The sequence below is a fragment of the Callithrix jacchus genome, chromosome 8 (assembly GCF_049354715.1).
Source record: "Callithrix jacchus isolate 240 chromosome 8, calJac240_pri, whole genome shotgun sequence".
Lineage (NCBI taxonomy): Eukaryota > Metazoa > Chordata > Mammalia > Primates > Cebidae > Callithrix > Callithrix jacchus.
In genome coordinates this window covers 103343182-103366516 of record NC_133509.1, presented here as the reverse complement: position 1 = coordinate 103366516, position 23335 = coordinate 103343182, and the positions used below count along the sequence as shown (strand labels likewise).

The window sequence follows — 23335 nt, the reverse complement described above, 5'->3', positions numbered from 1 at the left end:
CCCAGAGACTTGGCATTTTTCTGTTTCTATTTTTTTCAACTGATGACTCTTGCTGAGACTGTAAAAGCCAGTGATCCTTCATCCCCCATTCCATCTCTCTGTGGGGAATTATAATATGATTAAATACTCTTAATTATACACACACTCTGACATCTTAAGGAAGCTGATGAAAACTACCTGGCAGAAACCATAGGTGTGTATTAACTCTAACCAACTGAGGCCTGCTGGGGCACTAACCACAATCATTGGCTTTGACTCCCCAAGTGAGATGTCACTCTGAGACCATGTGTGTGGTCAGTTAATCAGGTGTGTTTCAGTTTGGCTGGGTGAATAGGCTCTGCAATTTTACTTTGGTTCATCAAACATTCTTAGCTATTTAAGATGACCAACAACCTCTGTCAGAGAGGAGTAATTTGGAGGAAAAGTAAGCTCCTCATTGGTCAAGTGGAGCCAGATAATTTTACATGGTTCCCAGAAGGTACTTAGAAACACACTTTAAGCAAAAGAACATCTCTAGAACCCGGATGCTTTGAGAAAGAGGCAATTTAAGTGAATGACAGCAAAATAAAAGCCTGGAATTTCAGGAAGTGGTTAAAGGAACAATGTGTATATAAAAATGAAGTAAAATCACTTTTTCCTGGCAATCTACTTTTATGCACAATGCAATGGTATGACAGTGACTAGCATTTATGAGTATGTGAGTCCACTCTCTATGTTTACAGATATCACAGCAGCCGTCAACAACGGAAAAGGGCGAGTGGCTCCCTTTGTGACTAGCAGCCTCACTCTTTACCCCGCTAACTTCACCACACCCACGGGAGCCTTGCTTACCAGCCCAGCAAGAGTTGCCTTGATTAAAATGTGATGTCCCTGGTCACTAACAGGTCTCTTAGGAAATAAAGGGAAACTAGCCAAACCATACTATGGGAGGAGCAGACAAAATCTCTCTCCCCTTTCCATTCAGACATATCCTGACCACAAAAATTGTCTTCCACCAACTCTTCTGCTCTCCATCCTACCTTCCAATGTGATTACATTTGTCTGCCTTTGTACTTAATCTTCATACACCTCTGTCATTCCTCTCTTCTCCCTACAGTGGGAGTAGGTATTTTGGTTAACTGTAGGCAAAGTGTTACCATTCCCCATGTCCACTCTGAGGCCTAGATCACGGATCATAGATAGGAAGATGAATGAGGACAGAAAGGGGATTTCCTCTACTGGTCTGCCAGTCACTCCCCTCTCCCAGCAGTTTCTCTATTTTTTTCCTCAAAGCACTTGGCAGTCGCTGAGCAAATCCTGCTGACTTGGAAGCTGAAAAATTTCTGGTAAAAATCTATTAGCAAAAATTATCTCTGATACATAAATTTTGATTAGAGAGATAATTTATTTTAGATTTATTTATGCACTCAATCATCCAATAAATATTGAATTCCTTTATGTATCACGAACTAGACTGGGTAAGTATTTTAGTAAATAATGGCATGAGACTTACGTCAGGCTGAGCAAGGCCTGCCAATATCATTTTATCCTTGAATGAGAAGCTCCACTTGCTATTTCCCGGAACAAATAACAATGAAGCAGCACATATGGCAAATAACAGGTACCTAGTATACATTTGTTGCTGTAATTGGATGAAGAAGCATTGTTGGGAAGAACAAGTAGGCCAAATCAGAAGATATGAAGCAAAATTTCTGGGCCTGAGTATCTCATCTGTAAAATGGGGATCATGCTACCTACATCATTTATTAGACAAAACTGTAGTGAAAATCAAATGAGATAATTCATATGAAAGCATTCCATAAATTATGAAAGTAGAATGCATACATAAACTACTATGACTCTTCAATCTCAAGATTACAGATAAAAGTATAGTCAGCCCTCCATATCTAGGGGTTCCCCATCTGCCCATTCAACCAACATGGATTGAAAATATTTTGGGGAAAAAAGGAATAAAAAATAACAATATAAGCTGGACGTGGTGGTTCACACCTGTAATCCCAGCACTTTCGGAGGCCAAGGCGGTTAGATCACCTGAGGTCGGGAGTTAGAGACTGGTCTGACCAACATGGAGAAACCTCATCTCTAACAAAAATACAAAATTGGCTGGGTGTGGGATGGTGCGTGCCTGTAATCCCAGCTACTTGGGAGGTTGAGGCAAGAGAATCGCTTGAACCTGGGAGTCAGAGGTTATGGTGAGCCAAGATCGCACCATTGCACTCCAGCCTGAGCAACAAGAGTGAAACTCTGTCAAAAAAAAACAAAAAAAGAAGAAGAAGAAAAAATAACAATATAACAGTAAAAATAATACAAATTTTAAAATACAGTATAACTATTTACATAGCATTTATATTGTATGAAGTATTATAAGTAATCTAGAGATTACTTAAAGTATATGGAGGGATATACATAGGTTACATGAAAATACTATGTGATTTTATATAAGGCACTTGGGCATCTGAGGATTTTAGTATGGGGCTGAGTCCCTGAACCAATCCCGCATGGATACTTAGGAATGGACCATGTATCTCCTCACTTCAACCAACAAAGAAACCTTAACAGAGGAAGGTGGTCTCAATTAACTAGGTTGGCCACTAATACATGAAATGATTTGAGTCTTAAAGGGAAAGGGAAAGAGCTATTGGGACAAACATGCTTTTTATAATTTAAAATATAGTGACTGAAAACAGGAATCACCATATATTAGTGAAAACAAAAGAAACTCATATGCTAAAAGACTTAAACATATTGAAGTGGTTCAAAAGTAATTAGATTGAGTAGGGTAAGGATACGAAAGTTAAAGCTAATGTTTTATCCTACCTCTATATTCGAATTCTGAGTAGATGAAAACTGAACTGTTTTCACCTACTGGAGTCTTTAAAAAGACTCCACATACCACTCAAACCCGAAGATATGTGGAGTCTTTTTAAAGGGACAAATTGAGACTTGCAAAACTGTTAAAAAATCTCTAGGAGACCTTAGATTAAGTTTCAGAATCACCAGCTTAAGAAACTTAGGACTTATTTTTTGAAAATGACTTTTCATTGCAAAGCATTGTCTTTATGATTTAAAACAATCTTCATAAAAAGTTTAAAATCTCATTGAACTTGCAGACCTCAAGAATCTACAGCTCTCAATTTGAGAAGTACTGATTTTGTCTCACTCCCTCCCTTTATAGATGAAGGAACTCGGGCCTGTGAAGACAGTGACTCCCTAAGCCACACAGATGGCTATTAGCAAAAAGGGCGCATAAGCCCAGGCTGCTTGATTTCATGAGCAGAGCTTTTTCCTTCTTCAGACAAGCCCTTCTCTGTTTGTGGCAGAGCTCACTATCTGCTCCAGACAGATACTGGTATTGTCCTACGCCAGAGACAGGGAAGCAGATGGAGGCGAGAAGGTTTGAAGGGGAAGTGATGTGGGTGTGGCTGATGCAGAACGTCATGCAGCTGGATGAGCTATTTGAAAGAAAGGTATTTCCAAGGCTGAATTCTTCTGTTCATCATTCAAACAAAGAAACATTGGGTGGAAAACACTGGCAGTTTTAATAGCAGGCACATTTCTCCCTAACAAGTTTGGGCAGAAAGTAGAAAGAATATGGTCCTGAGCTAAAAACTGGAGAGGAACCAGAGAAGGTATGAGGTTATAATTCAGGGTGGCCAATTTAATCAGCTCATATTCATTAAACACCCACATACACATGGTGCTTTACAACAAACCCTTCCCTCACTCTGAAGCATCCACAGGCCTGTTTTAAATGGGCCACCCTGTACATGTTGGGAATCTGGCCAGGGTGTTAAGGCAACTGCTTCCCTTCCTAAGAAAAATAGGGTAGATTTTTAGACAACCACAAGTAAAAGCTAAAACCTCTAGTTTCACATCCCATCTGAAAGCTGGGAAAGACTTGAGGAATCTGTTTTCCAAGAATCTGTTTGCAAAACTCAGTAATATATTAAACCCTTCCATTTCAGACCTGTAACATCCTATACTGTCTACATTCCAGGACTTTTACCCTGCAATTTCCCTGGGTACATTTGCCCTCTTTATTGGAGCTGAACTCAAGTGCTTTATGAATATTCCCACATAATGACTGAAGCATTATGACCCTTGAGTTATGTATAATTAGCCAATCAATGATTTTGGTCACTTCCGGCCCTTATATAATGGATTCATTGTAACTACAAAAAACATGTTCTTACCACTGCCTGTGTAAGCTGCCAAGAATATTTTCAGTCTTACTGATTTATCAAGCAACTTTTGATTGCAATCTGAGGAGAGGACTGCCTGGGCCTGTTCTTTTGACACTCCCCAGGAGCTGGGCCCAGCAAGCTTCAGGTACTATGTGGTCTCTGAATACCAGGGAGGAATGCGGCACAAATCACCCCACTTGGGTCCTTGCCCAACTGTGTTGGCAGGTGCTGTGACTTTTACAAGAAATCTTATACTTCCAAAGATTGTAACCCACACAGAGGGCATGAGACCATTAGGAAAGACTGAAAAGCTCCCTTGACATCAGGCCATTCATTCTTCGATAACTTTTTCATTCTTACATGATGACATCCACTGGGGATCTCAGGAAGCTAAGGATAAGACTCAAGGTGTTCTAATTACAGTTCATAATATAAAGCAAACAGTAGGTGCTCAATTAAGCACTGCTGGGTGGAGGATTGTTTTCTGTTTTTAATTTGGCATAGTTTCAATGTGTGGTTTAGAGGGTGAAATGGGTTCAAGAGGTCGTAGATACAAATGGGAAGGCAAGATGGTTTGTTTGAAGCGGCTCTGCATGTCTCCAAATAGGTGAGCAAAGAAAAATACAGTATTGTTCAAGGTAGTTAGGTGAACAGTCATAAGAGCTGTAAAGTAATAAGCCTACTTTAATAACACCCTCACATTTTACAAAATCCTTACGTGGCCCCAACAGCTTTGCCTTGGGTGTACATGGAATAAATAGCAGGTGGCTTGTCTGGCATGTCCTTCCAGTTCAGGAGTAAGTCTGAGGCCCCTGGGACCCTAGGAGTCCTCCAGCTTAATAAATAGAATATTATCAATATTCTGGAAGGCTCTTGTGTGATCCTTCTCCAACAGCATCATAGTCTCTCCTACCCAGCGTGAACCTTTATTTTAAACTTGGTGATTTTCATTCAAGCTATTGTCAACATTTCAAAAATCCTATCAAATGTACCCAGAATAGGCTCCCCAAGCCAATATAAGGGTCACATTTCTTTATATTTTTCACTAGAATTAATCAGCTAAATCTAATTTTCACTAGAATTAAATCAGAATGAAAATCAATTTTCATTTCATTAAAAAATGAATTTATTAATTCATTCAACAAATGTGTATCAAGTGCCCACTGTGTATCAAGCAAAGACTTAGGCACTAGAGAAACGGCCATGAACAAGACAGACATGGTCTCCATCCTCACAGCCTAAACATGCAAATGGTTACACAAATAATCAGTAAGGTATGGTTGTGAAAAGAGCTCTGTGGGTGAGGTGCAGCATACTCTGGAAGTGTAACTGTCAGCTACAACCCATGAGCAGGCACAGGGTCTGGGAAAGCAGCCCTGAGAAAGCACCACTGGAGGAAGACATGAGGCAGAGGATGCAGCATAATGACATGCCCTAGGTATCAATGAGAAAATAATAAAATCGTGATTTAACCATCAGAGTTTGTTTAGTAGGCTCAAGCCCTCAAAACGTGGGATCTCTAAAGAAAAACAGAATGAAAAGTGACAAGTATGGAAGGCACAGCTGCAGAGTGCCCCCTGCCTCACTCACCCCAGCCACTGAAGCTGAGAGTGGTGAAGGAGGGTGTTAGGAAAATTCAACTTTACCATTACATACAAAGAGATTAAAGGACATCCTAGCACCCTGGCTCCTGAAGCTCTGTTTCTTGAGGTCGAGCAGCAGACCCTTCCCAGGTTTAAATAGGGTAGTGCTAAGTTTTGGTTGCTGAAGCAGTTCCATCCGCACTAACCTTTACGAACCATGACTGTGTCAGTTTTTCCAAGCAGGAGAAATGGATGCAAAGCCAGGCCACATCTTAATAGGGCCCTGGTGAGCTAATGGGTGTGATTATTTCATTGTCTCGGATTCACGCCAGCCCAGGCTCATCAGATACAGGCACAATCCAGGAGAAACATGACCTCACTTTCGACATGGGACTGTGCATTCAGATGCCAATAGGAATTTAGCGATCCCTCAGTGCAGGTAAAACTGAGCTCTTTATGGTTTCAGCTAATGAGAAGCATACCAAAGTTACCTAAAACAGTAAAGCTAATATTGACATTAACATACTAGATACTGTTAGGGCATGGGAAGCCAGGAAAAACTTCTGAGACCATCTGTGCTAAGTGTGTCACATCTATAATGAGGCGTGTATTTAAGATAAATTGCCATCTCTTTAAATGATTAAGTACCAGATTTATGGAAAGCTGTAACCCCACCAGGACCACAGGGTTGTTAAGTGGTTAATGCTATAAAGGTGAGAATCTCAAGGTTTCAGTTGTGCCACAAATTGTCCACTGACTTGCAAAACCTTTGCCAAGGAAACTTTGCCTCAGTTTACCCAATGAAAGAAAAGGAAGTCTATCACCTATGTTGCATAGCTGTGAGAAGGGCAAAAGTTTTACAGTCAGGAACATGCATGCATTCACTGATTCGTTCTCAGAATCTTCTCATTATATCATGTTGACATCCATTGGAAGACATCAGAAAGTACAACACAAGGCTCAATGCATTCAAGTTCAGCGTACAGCACATTTGCTCATTATTCATTCAATACTTTTTTTCTGAGTATCTATTATGTGTCTGTGTGAGACCCTGTACTAGGCACTAGGAATATTAGAATTAAAAACAGACTTGCACTCTGCCCCAACGGTGCTTAGAATTTGCTGAGGGAAAGGGCCAGGATTGACTATTAACTCATTTGTGAGTTGTGTGGTATTGGGCAATTTACTTAATTTCTTTGTTGAGTTTCATTTCCTCATCTGTAAAATGAAGATAATAAAACCTGTCTGGTATGAAAGTGCCTAAAATTACATCACACACAAATATAAGGAACCCAACAAATGTTGGTTTTCTTCCTCTCTCCAGATTACAAAGCTAAGTCTTAAAGAGTTTCTGCTCTTCAAATAAAAGGTGTTTCCCAAATGCAAAAGACCAAGCCATTATTCTCACCGACCACATAAGAGGCAGTGTGGTATAATGGAAAGATCTCTGGCTTTGGAAACAAAGACTGAACTTAGAATCTTTTTTTAAAAATTATCTTATTTTGCTTTAAGTTCTGGGACACATGTGCAGAACCTGCAGGTTTGTTACATAGGTATACTTGAGCCATGGTGGTTTGCTGAACCCATCAAGCCATCATCTAGGTTTTTGTATTAGGTATTTGTCCTAATGCTCTCCCTGCCCTTGTCCCCCACCCCTTGACAGGCATATGTGATGTTCCCCTCCCTGTGTCCCTGTGTTCTCACTGTTCAAAACCCACTTAAGAGTGAGAACATGCGGTGTTTTTGGTTTTCTGTTCCTGTGTTAGTTTGCTGAGAATGATGGTTTCCAGCTTCATCCATGTCCCTGCAAAGGACATAAACTCATTCTTTTTTATGGCTGCATAGTATTCCATGGAGTATATGTGCCATGTTTTCTTCCAGTCTATCATTGATGAGCATTGACTTGGAATCTTGACTCTCCCACGTACTAGATACATGGCCTTGAACCTTTTCAGGTTTCTCCTATTCTAAATGTTGATATAGACCTAGGATCAATCCTCTGCTATATTCTTACCTACAGCTCAGCCCATTCTCCTGAGCGCTAGACGAAGACTCATTTATTCAATGGCTTTGTTATTGTCTACTTGCTTATCTTTCTCTTTTCAATTATGTATTTTCTGAGACAGGGTCTCGCTCTGTTGCCCAGGTTGGAGTACAGTGGCACAATCAGGGATCACTGCAGCCTTGACTTTCCAGGCCCAAGCCATCCTCCCACCTCAAGCCCCCAAAGTAGCTGGGACTACAGTTGCACACCACCAGGCCTGGTTAATTATGTTTATTTTTTTATAGAGACAGGGTCTCACTGTGTTGCCCAGGTAACTAGTCTTGAATGCCTAGGCTCAAGCAATCCTCCTACCTCGGCTTCCTAAAGTGCTGGGAACCACTATGCCCAGTCACTTGCATATCTCAAATGCAACTTTTCTAGGACAGAACTCTTAATCCTTACCCTGCTCCTCCCATCCCAATCTGTTCTCCTCAACATTCCTAGATTTTTTTGGCAAATAACTCTAGGAATGGAAAAAATGATGCCATTCTCAGTTATTTAATATAAAAAATACACAATTCTTCATTTTTGTTTTAAATTTTCTTTTCTTTTTTTTTTTTGAGACAGAATCTTGCTCTGTTGCCCAGGCTGGAGTGCAGTGGCACAATCCTGGCTCACTGCCTCCTGGGTTCAAGTGATTCTCCTGCCTTAGCCTCCTGAGTAGGGACATGTGCCACCATGTCCGGCTAAGTAATTTTGTATTTTTAGTAGAGATGGGGTTTCACCATACTGAGCAGGCTGGTCTCGAACTCCTGACCTCGTGATCTGCCTGCCTCAGCCTCTCAAAGTGCTGAGATTACAGGCTTGAGCCACCGCACCCGGCCAATTCTTCATTTTTTTTTTTAATGCACTGCGTATTCAATCTATTTGAAGATCTTGTAAGGAATAGCTTGAATCTGACCACTTGCCATCCCCTATGCCACACCCCCCAGTCTGAGCCACCATAATCTCTCTCCTGGATTAGTGTTATGTTTCCTGATTTGTCTCCAGGCTTTCATGTGGCCCCCTTAGAGCCTATGCTCCTATACAGCAGGCCAAATAATCTTTCTAAAGTGTTAATCAAGACATGTCCATCTCTGGCTGAAAACTCTGCACTATGCTTAGGATAAAATCAAGCTCTTTGCCGAGTTTGACGTACCCTTGCCCTCTCCAGTCAACTTACAGGCCTTACTAGGTTGTTGTGAATATAAAACTACACACAGGAAGGAAATTTAAAATTATTAGGGGCCATCAGTAGATGTTACTGTTGTTGCTATCGTTATTATTGGATCCGTTGCCCCTTGGTAAAGAGTTTTAAACTTGTCTTCTAAATGTAAACTGTAATTTCTGCCAATGGTTTTATGTCACTACGGACAGATCTTGTAACAGGAAAATCCTTTCCTTCCTTGTTAATCCATTTATGCCAGAGGTTGCAATTTTTGTGTATGAAAAATCAGAACTTGGTGATGACCTTGAGCAGGATATAAATAACTCCCACAAGCTTAGTGTTCCAATAATGGAACACTAGGCATAAATGGGTTAATAGGTTCAGTCATTATCCTCCTACCATATATTAATTTTGTATTTTTTCACTTCTGGATGTGAGATGTCCCTTGCAGGAAACAGCAGCTGTGCTACTAACCCTGGACATTGTCCAAGGCCATTTCCATATCGTGAGAGAGAATCATCCCCTCGAAGTTTTTTTTTTTTTTTTTGCAGCACAAAATAGAAGATCAAAGAAAAAAAATTATATATATATATACAGATATAAACATATAGTATGTAGCACTTTTTGTCCAGAAATGACTTCTGTGTGATCTGAAAAATGACTAGGCCATGGTCTCCAACTCAGCAACTGTACTGAGCTAGTCATTATGATTATTCCATTCACCACTTAAACACAAGAGGCTCTGGAATGAAACCTAGCAGCCAGACATAACGTATGATGTATTGATAGGGAAAATGAAAGATGTGGCACCTATTATAAAGAATAGGAGGAGTTTGTGAAAGAGAAATGTCATTGACTGAGTTGCACCAAAATTCCAAAGCCAAGCAGCACACACTTTGTCCCTTGAGAAAGGTAAAACCCCAGTTTCACATTTTACCCAAGAAGAAACCATGGTATAAGACCAGGAAAGAACCTTAGAGGACACAGCAATGCTTGTGAATCACCAATACTACTTCCGGAGTGCTCTCATTTTCTTATGGAAGGTTTCCAAACTCAACTCAGTGGACACAATCTGAGCAAGAGCTGGTGTGCTGAAGAGCAATATGCCCAAGCGAATATAGCACTAACAAGATCCTGATGATGGTTTCCTAAATGGTTTTCTAGATTTTACAAATAGCCAACTTACTGCCACTAGGCTATTTGCCTTTAAATGAAACATCAAACACATAAACAACCTGGAGACTCAAGCAATGAGCCCAGCGGGTAATGTCAATATAGAGCCATGTCACATCTCCCAAGAGGGATGTATCACCAGGCCTCTTCAGGACAAGCTTCAGAGAAAAGAGCTGGGTACTCTACAGCCAAGAGACTCAGGAAGGGTGCTCGTTTTTTGTGGTTGCTATCTCACTGCACGGATGGGGGAAAACCCTAAACAATAAGAACAACAACCATGACCAGGTTCCGGCAGCTACCCTGAAAACGAGCCACAAAATGTCAACCTGATTTTGTAGTCATGTCTCAGGTGTTTGCAGTCTACTTCATGCAGTCTTATACTTCATTTTCCCTCCTAATTATTAGACTGCAAATCTCTCCTATAATTTCATTGCTCTATTTCTTTCTATATGAAGCAGCAGAGTGCTTACTACTTTGGGAAGTAGGCAGGGCTTTCTGGTGTTAGGACTTTAGATAATTTCCCTCATTCACCACTTTAAGAGTGAAGTAAGATACTAAAGTGGCAGCCTTGGTAGCAGGGATGCAGCACTTGTACCACCACTGCCCCATCATAGAGCATATGGGAGTGGCTGCTGAGCAATTACATGACAGCAGTCCTAGCAGCCACTACAGACCATCTGGAGTTGAATGGAAGATGAAATCTATTTGCCCTTTCTGGCCAGAAGCATCCAGGTATTACAGGAAAACCACCACAAAAAGAATGAAGCATATGTACTTTATAGAAAGAAAAACACAGTAAATAACTAAACTCAAACAAATACAACACAATTCAAATATTCTGCCTTTACTATGGCAGGCGAACATTAGCTTGAAGACTTAGCTATGATGGGTGGGAGAATGGAGGATGAAAAGGACTTGGGCCTTACTATACACTAGCTATGGGATTTCTGAGTAATTAACTTCTTTGAGGCTGTGTGCTCATTTGTGAAAATACAGGAAAAACACATGCCTCACAGGGTTTATGTTAATATAAAAATTAAAGGAGAAAAATAAAAATATGTACATATTAAAGTTAATTCCTTTCCCATTTAGCTTTCTGGTGTTTTAGTTCTTAGATGCACCTATACCTAGCTTTAGTAATATTTCCCTAGTAAGAAAATGTCACCTGTAAGCTGATTCAGCAATAAATAAACAGCAGAATTCTACGAATTCTTTTTGGCATCCAGACAGGCCTATAGCTATTAAGATAAGAATCAATTCTAAAATGTTCCCTTTTCTATGTGATTGTCAGAGGTCTCAGAATGCCCATAGCCATAAAAATACTTGTCAAAACATTCTTTTTCATAGGCTTTCTCTTGTTTCCCTTTTTCTACCACAGCTGTGACACCAGCACTTTATGTCCATCACTAATAATCCCACTTCCTCAGGACCCAACAGAACCGCTGCTTGATCCTTCTTCTTTAAAAGAAGAAAAACAATTTAACCTACCTCTTTTGTCTGGGCTGATTAATCACCAGGCTAGCTTTTCTGGGTAACTTTTTCAAGTATTGTATCCTCCTTCTCTATAGAGAATACTCTTCTCTATTTTTCTGCGCTGTCAGCACATTTCTCATTACCTCCTCTATTCTCCTACGGATTTTCCCCACTCCTAAGAAGTCATGGTTCTCTTCCTATGTGTTCTTTCAGTCCTCATGAACCTGCATTTCAAATGTCTGTCAGACTTGCTCTACTTTATACATTTTCATACCCTCGAGTCTGATATATAGTAGGCATTGAATAAATACTGAGTAAGCAAATTAATATAAATGAATTTTAAAATTCTCAGCTTTTCCAACAGCCCCTTACCACTCACACATAAATATGTTACTCTGTCTTAAGTCTTGGAATCCTCATACTCAACGGTAAGAAACAGGAAGATGGTGAACTTTCAAGTTTATAGGTACATCTGATTTAGCCTAGATCATAAAATTATGACTAAGGAAGTGAATATCAAGTACAATTTGAAAACATATCATGTCATCATCTTTCGGTCCCCAAATGGTATATTTCATGAACAGTTTTATTAAGTGGCCATTTTGCAGAGGCTTTCAGGTTGCCTGCCTGTCAGACTGGACCATACACAATTACAAGGATTCCACAGTAGTCTGCCGTCCCTTCCTGCATTTTATAAAGAGCACTTCAAAATGCTCTGAAAAAATCTGTTATGTCCTGAAGCTCCTGAGAGTGAAACGTTACAGTTGGAAGCCGCCTGAAGCTCATTTACACACTGAGGTTATTAATCCCCTTCTTATATGTTTGATATAAGCCCTAGGGCACTTGGGAGGGTGATCCAATTACCCAATTCAGAGAATTGCCCTTTTCTTTCAACCAAGTTCAGAGCTCTGAATTTTTGTTCCACCAATGACTTTTTGTTTCAGTCAAACAAGGTCACAGAAGAGGCCAATATCTGCCAAGGCCAACAGGGGTTTCATTTACATGCTCACTAATGCGAGCAACATAAGAACCTCTTGAGAGCATTAAACTAGGGTGTGGGACAACAAGCCTGTTATTTATTTACCAGTTCCCAAAGCCACCCCTGCCAGTTTTTTGCTATTCAACTTTTTGGTTACCATTTTGGATTTAACGGAATTCTCTTCTGTGCATCTGGAATATGTGGTGGGATTTGTCAACAGGCAAGAAATCTCTAGGGAAATGTTGAGATAAGCCTTCGAAGGCTACTTATTCCAGGGACACGAGGCAGACTAGGCATAGTCTGTAGTTCCTTAAAGTCAAACATTTCCCAAGTTAGCTTATTTATGGCCATAGGGAGTTTCTTTTGCCATCCATCATCTGTCTCAGACCTTTATTAGTTATTATGTTGTTGTTTCCTTTACAACGAATACTAAATAGAGTTAGTCTTGCTCTAACTAAGACTGGTACACTTTTATCATGGTCAGAGAAAGGATGGTTTGGCCAGTGTTTTATCACTGTCAGAGACATAGGCTGTCTGTTAAAATTGACTATGGTATGTTTATTACTTGAAGCTGATGAACAGTACTTTAGCTGAGAATAAGCATTAACAGATGGTCCAGAGAAATAAGGCAAAATGTTAATTAATTTCTCCAAAATTCCAGTACTCCCACTTCAGAATTTGTGAACAATATAAAATTAAACTAAGATTGTTAAGAGAAGAGTTACTCTTATGAATGTTTATTAAAGTCAAGAATAACTAGTTATCAAAAAAAGCATCTTAAAAAGTGACACTAGTCTTTGAATTGTTCTATGTTTGCAATAATCAACAGAAACATCTGGAAAACTCACCTTCCTGCCTAAATATTTCACAAATATATTCAGATTATCACTGAAAAAAAGTCAGGAAATGAAAAGGTAAGTGAAAAATGTATTTCTTCTAGTGGCCCAATCATAAAGCCAACAGTTTTTGAGTCTGATACATGAAAGAGATAACAAAATTTGTAAACAGTTAAAGATATGAGTTATAAAAAGTAAAAAAAGAAAAGACAGGTTAAAAATATAATTTAGACAGCCATACATGTTATACAGATGAATTTTTCTGACACGTACTGCTCAGATGAGAGATTGAAAATGCCTTAAAATTTTGTTTTTTAGAACATGGAGAAAGAATTTGCAGATCACACTGATTAGTTAATAATCTGAAACTAGAAGATCTGGGTTTTAATCTCAAGCTTTGAAATTAATTCATCATTTGGTTTTGGAAAGACTTTAACTTGCCTCATCTCAGTTTCTCCAGATGAAATATCTAGATTGTATGACACAGCATGATTCATCCAATAGGAAGCCCTTACAGATAATGTTTGTGCATGTAAGCTCTAAGGCTGGACTGCCTTCAGCAGCTTGAAGACTTTAAAAACAGGACAGAGCAATAAGACAAGTAGGACAGTTCTCTGCTTCCAGCAGTGTTACCGGGAGTAAGTAGAGATCACTTCACATCTTTCCTCACTGGGCAGTTGCATCAGACACAGAACCTGACTCCTCTTTATTCTACTTATAGCCCTTTTTCTTTCTGCTCATGCCCATGAAGCTCTGGCATTAAAGCTGATGGTCTATTTCGAGGTGGCCCACAAAGTACTTCCCCCCTCAGCCTCCACTGTCACTTTGCTGTGAATCCCAGCCCTATCCAGCAGTGCCCCATGCTCTCCTCAGACCCATGACAGGATGGGAAATGTGCAGGAGGACTAAATTCCTGCCACGCTAACCTTAGCTCCCTCACCAAAGCTGAGGACAGTCAGAGGCCAGCACCCTGACATGGGCACCTCTCTGTCCCTAACACCTGCCAATTCCTGCCTGAAAACTATTGAAAGAATGCTGGGGTCCAGGGAGCTTGAGCGTGAAAAGGGTAACTCACAGAAGGGAAAACACAATCCTGGCCTCAAAGCAGTAATAAAAATAAAATTAAACCCTCACACACACACATAAGATTCTTTATGTCTTCAATTGAAGTTGCCAGAGTACTTCACACTGGAACTACGTGCAAGAGGATTTTCTGAAAAAACAAACCACACACACAACAGACCTTACTGCTCCCTTGAAGGGGCTTATTTAAGGCAAAACAAGGCCTCCCATCATTCCTGTGAGAGATCATTGTCCCCCTTGTTGCCACAGCGCCCTGTGAGGCTGTGGGAAACAAATGACCTCAGAGGCACTGCAGTATGTGTCACTGCAAAAGAAAAGAGAGTGGAAGGGGCTGGGGGAGGGGGCTGCTGGCGAGCGGAGCCCTCCACCGCGCGGCTGTCCTCCAATGATACCCCTCCAGGCACAGCGGGAAGGAGGCTTGCCGGCCCCAGGAGTCTCCCTCCAGCCTGTAACGGGATTAGGCTCCCGCTCCCTAGAAGCAAAGCGTCTTTCTAGATGTCCTGCTGCTCGCCCTGGTCAATGTGTCCTCTAATTGGCCCTCCCCACAAAGTGCCTGCTGACTGCTAGTGTCTCCCTCTGTTTCATGGGTGTCTTGAGTGGAGAGAGGGCTCCCCCGAGGCCCGCGAAGAGTGGGCGCAGAGGGAGGGAGGGAGAAGAGGGCAGCCGAGGATGACAGGGGTAGCTGGGGGAGGGGACACAAACAGGGGCAATCGGAGAGCAGGGAGGATGGAGGCGGGGGGAGAGAGGGTTGGGATGAGCGGACCAGGAGGGAAGATGGCGAGGCAAAGCCGAGAGAAGCACTCAGCAGCAGACCCTTCCGTCGCCCACACTGGGGAAGGAAGCCCGTGTGGCCTCGATCTCACTGGGGTGCGTGTGAGAAAACAAGCCTGCAGTCCAGCCAGAAGCGGCCTTCCCACCACACGACTTCCTCCTGTGGACCCAACACGGACCGATGTGGTCCCTTCTCCGCGATCTCGGTGAAATGGAGTGGCTGATGTGACTTCCGGCCTACACAGGGGCCCACAGAAGCACAGTGGTTGGGGGCGGACTCTGAGTCTCACTAAGTGGGCAACACCACCCTCACTGCACCCGCACACGCTCCCACTCCAAGCCGGGAGAAAGACTGTTACAGCATCGCGTGTGTGCATTTTGAATTCAAAGATGATACCGGCCCCGCCCTCCTCCTTGAGCCACAGAGCTATGTTAACCACAAGGTGGCAAACCAAAACGGGGAAGGAGGACAGAGTGGGCGCCGCGGGAGAGCAGAGCACCCTGGATGAGGCTGCACACCTGGAGATGAGCCTGTCTCCATATTGGGAGACATTGAGAACACGCAAAAACAATGAAAATAAAACATGACATATTCACAAATATATACATACATATCATCCAGTTTATCTGTAAACTTCCTTTTATATATGCATATATTCTTTATGGAAACAGGTATGCATCTCTTTTTATTGTTTAACCACTTATGCTAATTCATCAATTACTTTATGCACAGTACAAACTTCTGAAACTATCGGAGTTTCAAAAATTCTGTTGATCCATAGAATTTGTTTTGGCTTCTAGAAAGCAAGGAGAAAGTTTGCTGCATATGAAAAACTATCTTGTACCCAAAATCTTTCTTCACAAAAGTCTCAGCTGTGGCAATGTAGGTTTTTGCACCAAGTTTGCAACTGGGAAGTACTGCAGTCTGAAAGTAGCTGGGTTCAGGGCACAAAGGCTCTGCCTATTTTCAGTTGTTTACCAGGAACTCCAATGTCTCTAGGCTGCCCCTTCTCCTCCCAGTGGTGCCCAGGACTGTGCAAGAACCCCAGAGGCATTTGCATTTCACGACACACTCATTCAAACTAGAGATAAGAGTGAGAAGGAACTAAATACACAGCATTTCGTTATGTTTCTTTCAGGCCTAGTGCTTACTCTTTTCAGAGTAGTGATGATTATGAAAGAATGTAGGCTCTAGAATCAGAAACTTGATGCCAAGCTCCCCAACTTCACCTCTCTGTTCTTGCCTCCTAATCTGTAAAATGGGGCTGATAAGACTCACATCATCAGATTGCTGGAAAATCAGTTAATAATGAATTAACATATGAAAAATCCTTAAAACAATGGCCTGGCCATAGTAATAAATATTGGTTGCTGTAATAATTAATATTAACATATTTTTCTTGGCTAGCTCTCATTTAGGAATTTTTGTACCCCACTCAAAAAAATTAATAACAATAATGACAAGAGCTAATATTTTTATTTTTTGAGAGCTATGTGTTAGGCACTAGAGGTCCTTTATATGTATGATATGTATTCAATTCTCACAACAATCCTATGAGGGAAGTTTGTAGATATCTTCGTATAACCTTTAATAGAGGCACTGCATTAGTTTGAACCATATGCTATGGCTGATACTTAGCCACCTTAGGTCTTAGAAGCAGTGACTTCTTTAGTTTAGCCTAATTCTTTGGGGGCAATTATAAAGACTTCAAGGGGCCAGGCATGATGGTTCATTCCTGTAATCCCAGCACTTTGGGAGGTCAAGGCAGGCGAATCACTTGAGATCAGGAGTCTGAGACAGCCTGGCTGATATGATGAACCCCGTCTCTACTAAAAATACAAAAACTAGCTGAACGTGGTGGCGAGCACTTGTAATCCCAGCTACTCAGGAGGCAGGAGAATCACTTGAACCTGGAATGTGGAGGCTGCAGTGAGCCAAGATTGTGCCACTGCACTCCAGCCTGGATGACAGAGTGAGACTCAGTCTCAAAAACAAACAAATGAACAAAAGACTTCAAGGAAACAAGGACCAGGTCAAGGGAAGAAGATACATGAAACAAGCACTAGGAGATTCTCCTCTTTCTCCATCCTTTCCCCCCATAGCTAAAACATGATGAGAGGATATGATTTAGGAAGAAAGCAGTTGACATAATGATACTGAGTGTAGAAGAAGAGAAACTAAAGCTCTAGGGAGCAAGGAGGGAAGTGTAAAAGCACTAGCTCTTGAAATTCCTGGCAACAGTTCCTCAGCCTTAGAAAACAATTTCAGTGCCCTTCATTCACTCAGTAGGTACTTATTGAGCATCTAATCAGAGTCCTTGAAACAGGGTGGAAATGAGTAAGACCTGGATTCTTACTTTGGTCCAGCTGTTTGTTAGCTATATGACCCTGGGTGAGTTTCTTAACTTGTAAGTGCCAGGGCTCAAAAAACAATATCCCAAACTATTGTACTTTGGCTGGGTGACTATTCAGAACTAAAGGAAATTAGGTAGCCTCAGAGCCACCTCAGAAGCAAAGTCTCTCTCTGACCTTCTCCTGTCCTCCTTGTCTCCCATGTCCCTTGAAGGGAGTCACAGAAACCAGAATTCCTCTTCCTCAAGACAGGTCATAGAAACTAGAACCCCTCTCCCCCAAAGCAATCAATAAAACATAGAAAGGTCATTCTCTCCTTTCTCCCTAAAAACCCTCATTCCAGGAAGGTCTTGCCCCCTACCTGGAGGAGGCAATGCTTACAGAGAAGCCAAATAGAATCTGAACAGACAGGCTTTGCTGTGCTATATCTACCCCTTCAGTCTACCACCATTAGACCATACCCTTTGTTGTCCAGTCACATTTCTACACAGCTGCCCATTGTTCATCAAACCAAAGCATAGAAACAGACCATCTTCTCTGGACCTTTGGGTCTACATTTCTGAAGACTCCCCTGTCATGTAATATTTTGATCAAATACATTTGTTATGCTTTTCTCATCAACCTGTCTTTTGTTAAAGGACTGTCAGCTGTGACCCTCATGATGGGCAGGGAAGGGCGTCACATCTTTCCACCCCACATAAGTCCCAATTTCCTCTTCCATAAAAAAAAAGATAATATCATATATGATGTAGAGTTGTTGGGAGGATTAGAGACAAGTGTGAAGAAGACTTAGCACATGGCACATGCCCAGTAAGAGTTATTATTACTGCTGCTGCCACTACTGCCACAGGCATTGTGCTAGCCACTTCAGGTTGGGCCCTGCTGTCCAGATGTCGGCCAGTGAAAGGAAGAATTACAGAAATAATGATGATAAGATGTGCCTAGCGAGGAAGTTCAGTGCATTTAGGGCAGCCTTTTATGGCAAGGAGGACTTCAGCCAGGGAAGGGTGGGGAGAAGGCATTCCAGGAGAGGGAGTGGCATCTGCAAAGGCACAGAAGCTGCAAAAGCACATGGTGGGCTCTGAGCTGGGAAGCAGTGCAGTCTAGTACATCTGGGGAGGAGGAAGTGAAGAGGAACAAGAGAAGGCTGGAAGAGCGCTGGGCCACAGAATGGAGAACATGGTCTCCCCACCTTCACCAGGAGTTCAGAAATGAATAAGACTATACACAGTTTTACGAGATTCTTCTTTTAACTGCCAAATATATCATTTTGATTATTTAAGTGTTTGTTGTTCAAGACCCAAGGAGCCCAGCCCAGGCTGACTAGGCCGTTTCCTTGCAAAAACTGAGAAAGGTTAAAAGCAAACAAGTGAAAAGTACCCAGACCAAAAGCTAAGTAGACAAACATTTTTTCCTTTCTTTCTCCTTGATTCAGTATTTGAAAAGACTAGTCTCTAAAGTCTCTATTTCAAACAAAAAGAACAGACAGTTCCAGCTTCTAAATCCTGGCAAAGAACTGCCACCACTCTTTTTGGAGAGAGAAAAAACACACCCCCTACAACACACAACTTTCAGCAACGTTTCTGCCAGGAGCATTCCAAATGATTCCTTTGAGGTAGCCAAGAGGAGCCCTCAAAAGGTGAAAGAACTCACAGCTCTGCCTGGCTTCTGAGAGAGGTAACGGCTGTTAAGACCTGTGGGCCCTGCTTACTGGCCGCTGATCTGGAGTGGCTGCCCAGCATCCTGGTGCTATGATTTCAGGCAGCAGCTGTTTGAGGTTACCACTCACTACCCTGAAGCAAGAAGAGAAGGGACTCCCCCAGCCCCAGTGGTTGCCCCCCTTTCATTCTCCCTCCCCCTACCCCCATGATTACCATACTCCTTTTCCCAGCCCTCTCCCAAAACAAAACCAAAAAACCACCCTACTTGCCCCTGAGCTAAAGGAATCCAATCACCCAGAAAGGGAGACTTTATGAGCTTTCTGGGGTTCTGGGCGGATGGAAGGGATTAAAGCAAGGTGTGCTTTATGTCTTTTGTAGTTTATTCTCCTGCTGCCTTATGGAGTAGCCAATTCCCCACCTTCAGACAGGTCTGCTTGTTCCTCTTGGTGGGTTCTGTTTTTCTTTCCTCCCTCGTGGGTTTTTCCTAAGGTAGTGAGAGGATGCAGTAAAACTCCATTTCAGATGCATCATAAAATTCAGAGGTTGGCCTATGGCAGCTCCAAGCAGGTGGGGTGTGCTCCACTATGGCAGCTGCTCCTCTGTAGGGTGGTATGAATTAGGAGAGGTTTCCAACAATTCTGTCATTCTGTGCTGGGACTGAAGCAGAGGGGCATGGCTCAGTTCTACCTTCTCTAGGACTGACATGTCTTCAATTAGCATGGTGAATTTCTTCTTTTGTTAAGGATACTCAAACTCCATGGTACAGTTAATCATAAAATACTATATCTTTTAAACATTTTTCAAATAATTTTTAATAATTTCTTTACCATAGACTTTTATATCATACGATCTGACTGAAGAATAATTTACAGTCCAGATCCTGCATTCCATGGACCAACCAGACCATAACCTTCCAAGAGTTTTCCAACAGGACCTATTGTATTTCACAATAGGAGAAATATTATACAAGTGGGCAATAAAAATACAAAAAGACGCTTCATCTCTCTAGAAATCAAAGTAAAGCAAATATAAATGACAATAAGACATCGTTTCACTCAAGAGATTCATGAAGACTGAGGAAAAAAATTAACTGCAGTGTAGGCAATAGTGTGGGAGACCAAGAAATCACAAACACTACTAATGGGCATGCAAATGGATACATTCCTGACAGGTAGTTTGGCAATACATACGAAAACTGAAAAATGCCTAGGACCCGTTGATCATTAACCTCGCTTCAGGAGTACAGGCATGCCTAGTTCTATTGTGTGTCACTGTATTGCGCTTCGCAGCTTTGTGTTTTTTACAAATTGAACGTTCGTCCTTGACAAGTCTTTCGGTACCATTTTTCCAACAGCATGTGCTCACTTGATGTCTGTGTCACATTTTGGTAATTCTCACACTATTTCAAACTTCCATTATAATTATATCTGTTATGGTGATCTATGATCAGCGATCTTCTCTGTTACTCTTGTAATTGTTTTGGGCGCCATCAACCACACCTCTGTAAGACAGCTAACTTAGTGTGTGTATTCTGACATTCCACCAGCCAGCCCTTCCCCATCTTTTCCTCTCCTCAGGCCTCTCTATTTCCTGAGACACAACAACATTGAAATTAGGCCAATTAATAACCCCACAATGGCCTCTGAGTGTTCAAGTAAAAGGAAGAGTCACGTATCTCTCACTTTAAAGCCACAAATGATTAATCTTAGTAAGGAAGGCTCACTAAGATGTTGAAAGATACCTGTCTGTGCTCTAGAAATGGAACAACAAAGTATGGATGGCAGCACATCTGTTTGTAGCATGGTTTACTGAATATTTTAAGCCCACCATTGAGACCTAGTGCTCAGAAAAAAAAAAATTCTTTCAAAATCGTACTACTCATTGACGATGATGTAGCTGGTCACCGAAGAACTCTGATGAAGATATACAAGGCTAATGTTGTTTTCATGCCTGCTGTGGCCCATGGATCAAGGAGTAATTTCAACTTTGAAGTCTTATTATTTAAGAAATACAATTTGTAAGGCTATAGCTGCCATAGATAGTGATTCCTCTGATGGATGTGGGCAAAGTAAGCTGAAAAGCTTCTGGAAAGGATTCAGCATTCTAGATGCCATCCAGAAGATTCATGATTCATAGGAAGAGGTCAAAACATCATCCTTAATAGGAGTTTGGAATAAGATTCTAACCATCATGGATGACTTTGAGGTGTTCAAGACATCAGTGGAAGCAGTTACTAGAAATGTGGCAGAAATAGCAACAGCATTAGAATTAGAAACGGAGCCTGAAGATGTGACTGAATTGGGGCAATCTCATCACATAACTTGATGAGGAGTTGCTTCTTATGGATGAGCAAAGAAAATGATCTCTCTTGAGATGGAATCTACTGATCAGGATGCTATGAACAATGTTGAAATGACAACAAAAAATTTAGAATATCACGCAAACTTAGTTGACAAAGCAGTGGCAAGGTTTTAAAGGACTGCCTCCAATTTTGAAAGAAGTTCTTGTAATCCCAGCACTTTGGGAGGCCGAGGCGGGTGGATCACGAGGTCAAGAGATCGAGACCATCCTGGTCAACATGGTAAAACCCCGTCTCTACTAAAAATACAAAAAATTAGCTGGGCATGGTGGTGCGTGCCTGTAATCCCAGCTATTCAGGAGGCTGAGGCAGGAGAATTGCCTGAACCCAGGAGGCGGAGGTTGCGGTGAGCCGAGATAGTGCCATTGCACTCCAGCCTGGGTAACAAGATCGAAACTCTGTCTCAAAAAAAAAAAAAAAAGAAAGAAGTTCTACTGTGGATAAAACGCTATCAAACAGCATGGCATGCTACAAAGCAATCGTTCATGAGTCAATCCATATGGCAAACTTCATTATTGTCATTTTTTAAGAAATTGCTACAGCCACCCCAACCATCAGCAACCACCCCCAATCAGTCAGCAGCTTTCAACACTGAGACAAGACCCTTCACCAGCAAGATTATAAGTTACTGAAGGCTCTGATGATCGCTAGTATTATTTTTTTTTAGCAATTAAGTATTTTAAATTTAGGGAATCAATATTGTTTTTAAAATATATAATATTATTGCACACTTTTAATAGAATATAGTATAGTATAAACATAACTTTCATACACACTGGGAAACCAGTGAATGTGTGTGTCTTGCCTTATTGCAATGGTCTGGAACTATGCCTACAATATTCTCCAGATACGGCTATACAGCCTAAGGAGATAATTAGACAAATTTGGAAATCTGGATATAAAAGGATGTTTGTTGCAATTTTTAAATGATAGTAAGCAATAGAAAAATACCGAAATGAATAATAATTGGGAAATGGATAAATGGATAAACAGCACAGCTGTTTAATGGAATATATCATCACTATAATTAATGGTGTCATTATTTATGGACATAGAGTTGTCCACAATGAGAAAGTACAGGATGATCTTGTTTTCTAACAATGGCACAGGTCAGTATAATATGCACATTCTGAGAGTGATCTGGACAGTGGCTCACCAAAATGTTATTTCTCTCAGAAGTATGATTTAAATTAACTTTTCCATTTTTCCTTTGTACATTTAATAATTTTAAAATTAGAAAACAACAATAACAATAATTCTGTTTTCATTTTGGTGGGGGAAAAGAAACCCAATCCACTGAACCGATCTCCAACTGTGACCAGCAAGTCTCATGAATTTTCTTCAGTCTGGTTCCAGAGAGGTATTTGCCAGAATGACAACCATGGCCAATTGATATTAGAAAGAGTTTATTAATATCAGGAATAGATGGGCAAGATTAAGTTGGAGAATCTAATAGACCCACAAGCCCCATTCCACTTTACTTTCTTTTGTTTCCAAAATCAGAATGAAGCCAGTAACAAAATGAGGAGCTAAACTTTCTAGGCAAATCATTTTGGGTTCCAGGTAACATTAAGGTGAATTTTTAAATGCTCAATCTATTATGAGAATATTGGAGCTAATCTACCACTCAATAAAATTTGTATTGATGTTTTCTTTTTGAAAGTCAAAGAATTAACAAAAAATATGTCTC

The 23335-nt window shown here is 41.2% G+C and overlaps 1 protein-coding gene across 11 annotated transcripts in view; it reads right to left on the bottom strand.

The window, feature by feature from the left end:
• RAD51B (RAD51 paralog B) overlaps nucleotides 1-23335 on the bottom strand; it is a 642672-nt gene that overhangs the window by 109412 nt on the left and 509925 nt on the right. The gene's annotated exons all lie outside the window — the stretch shown is intronic.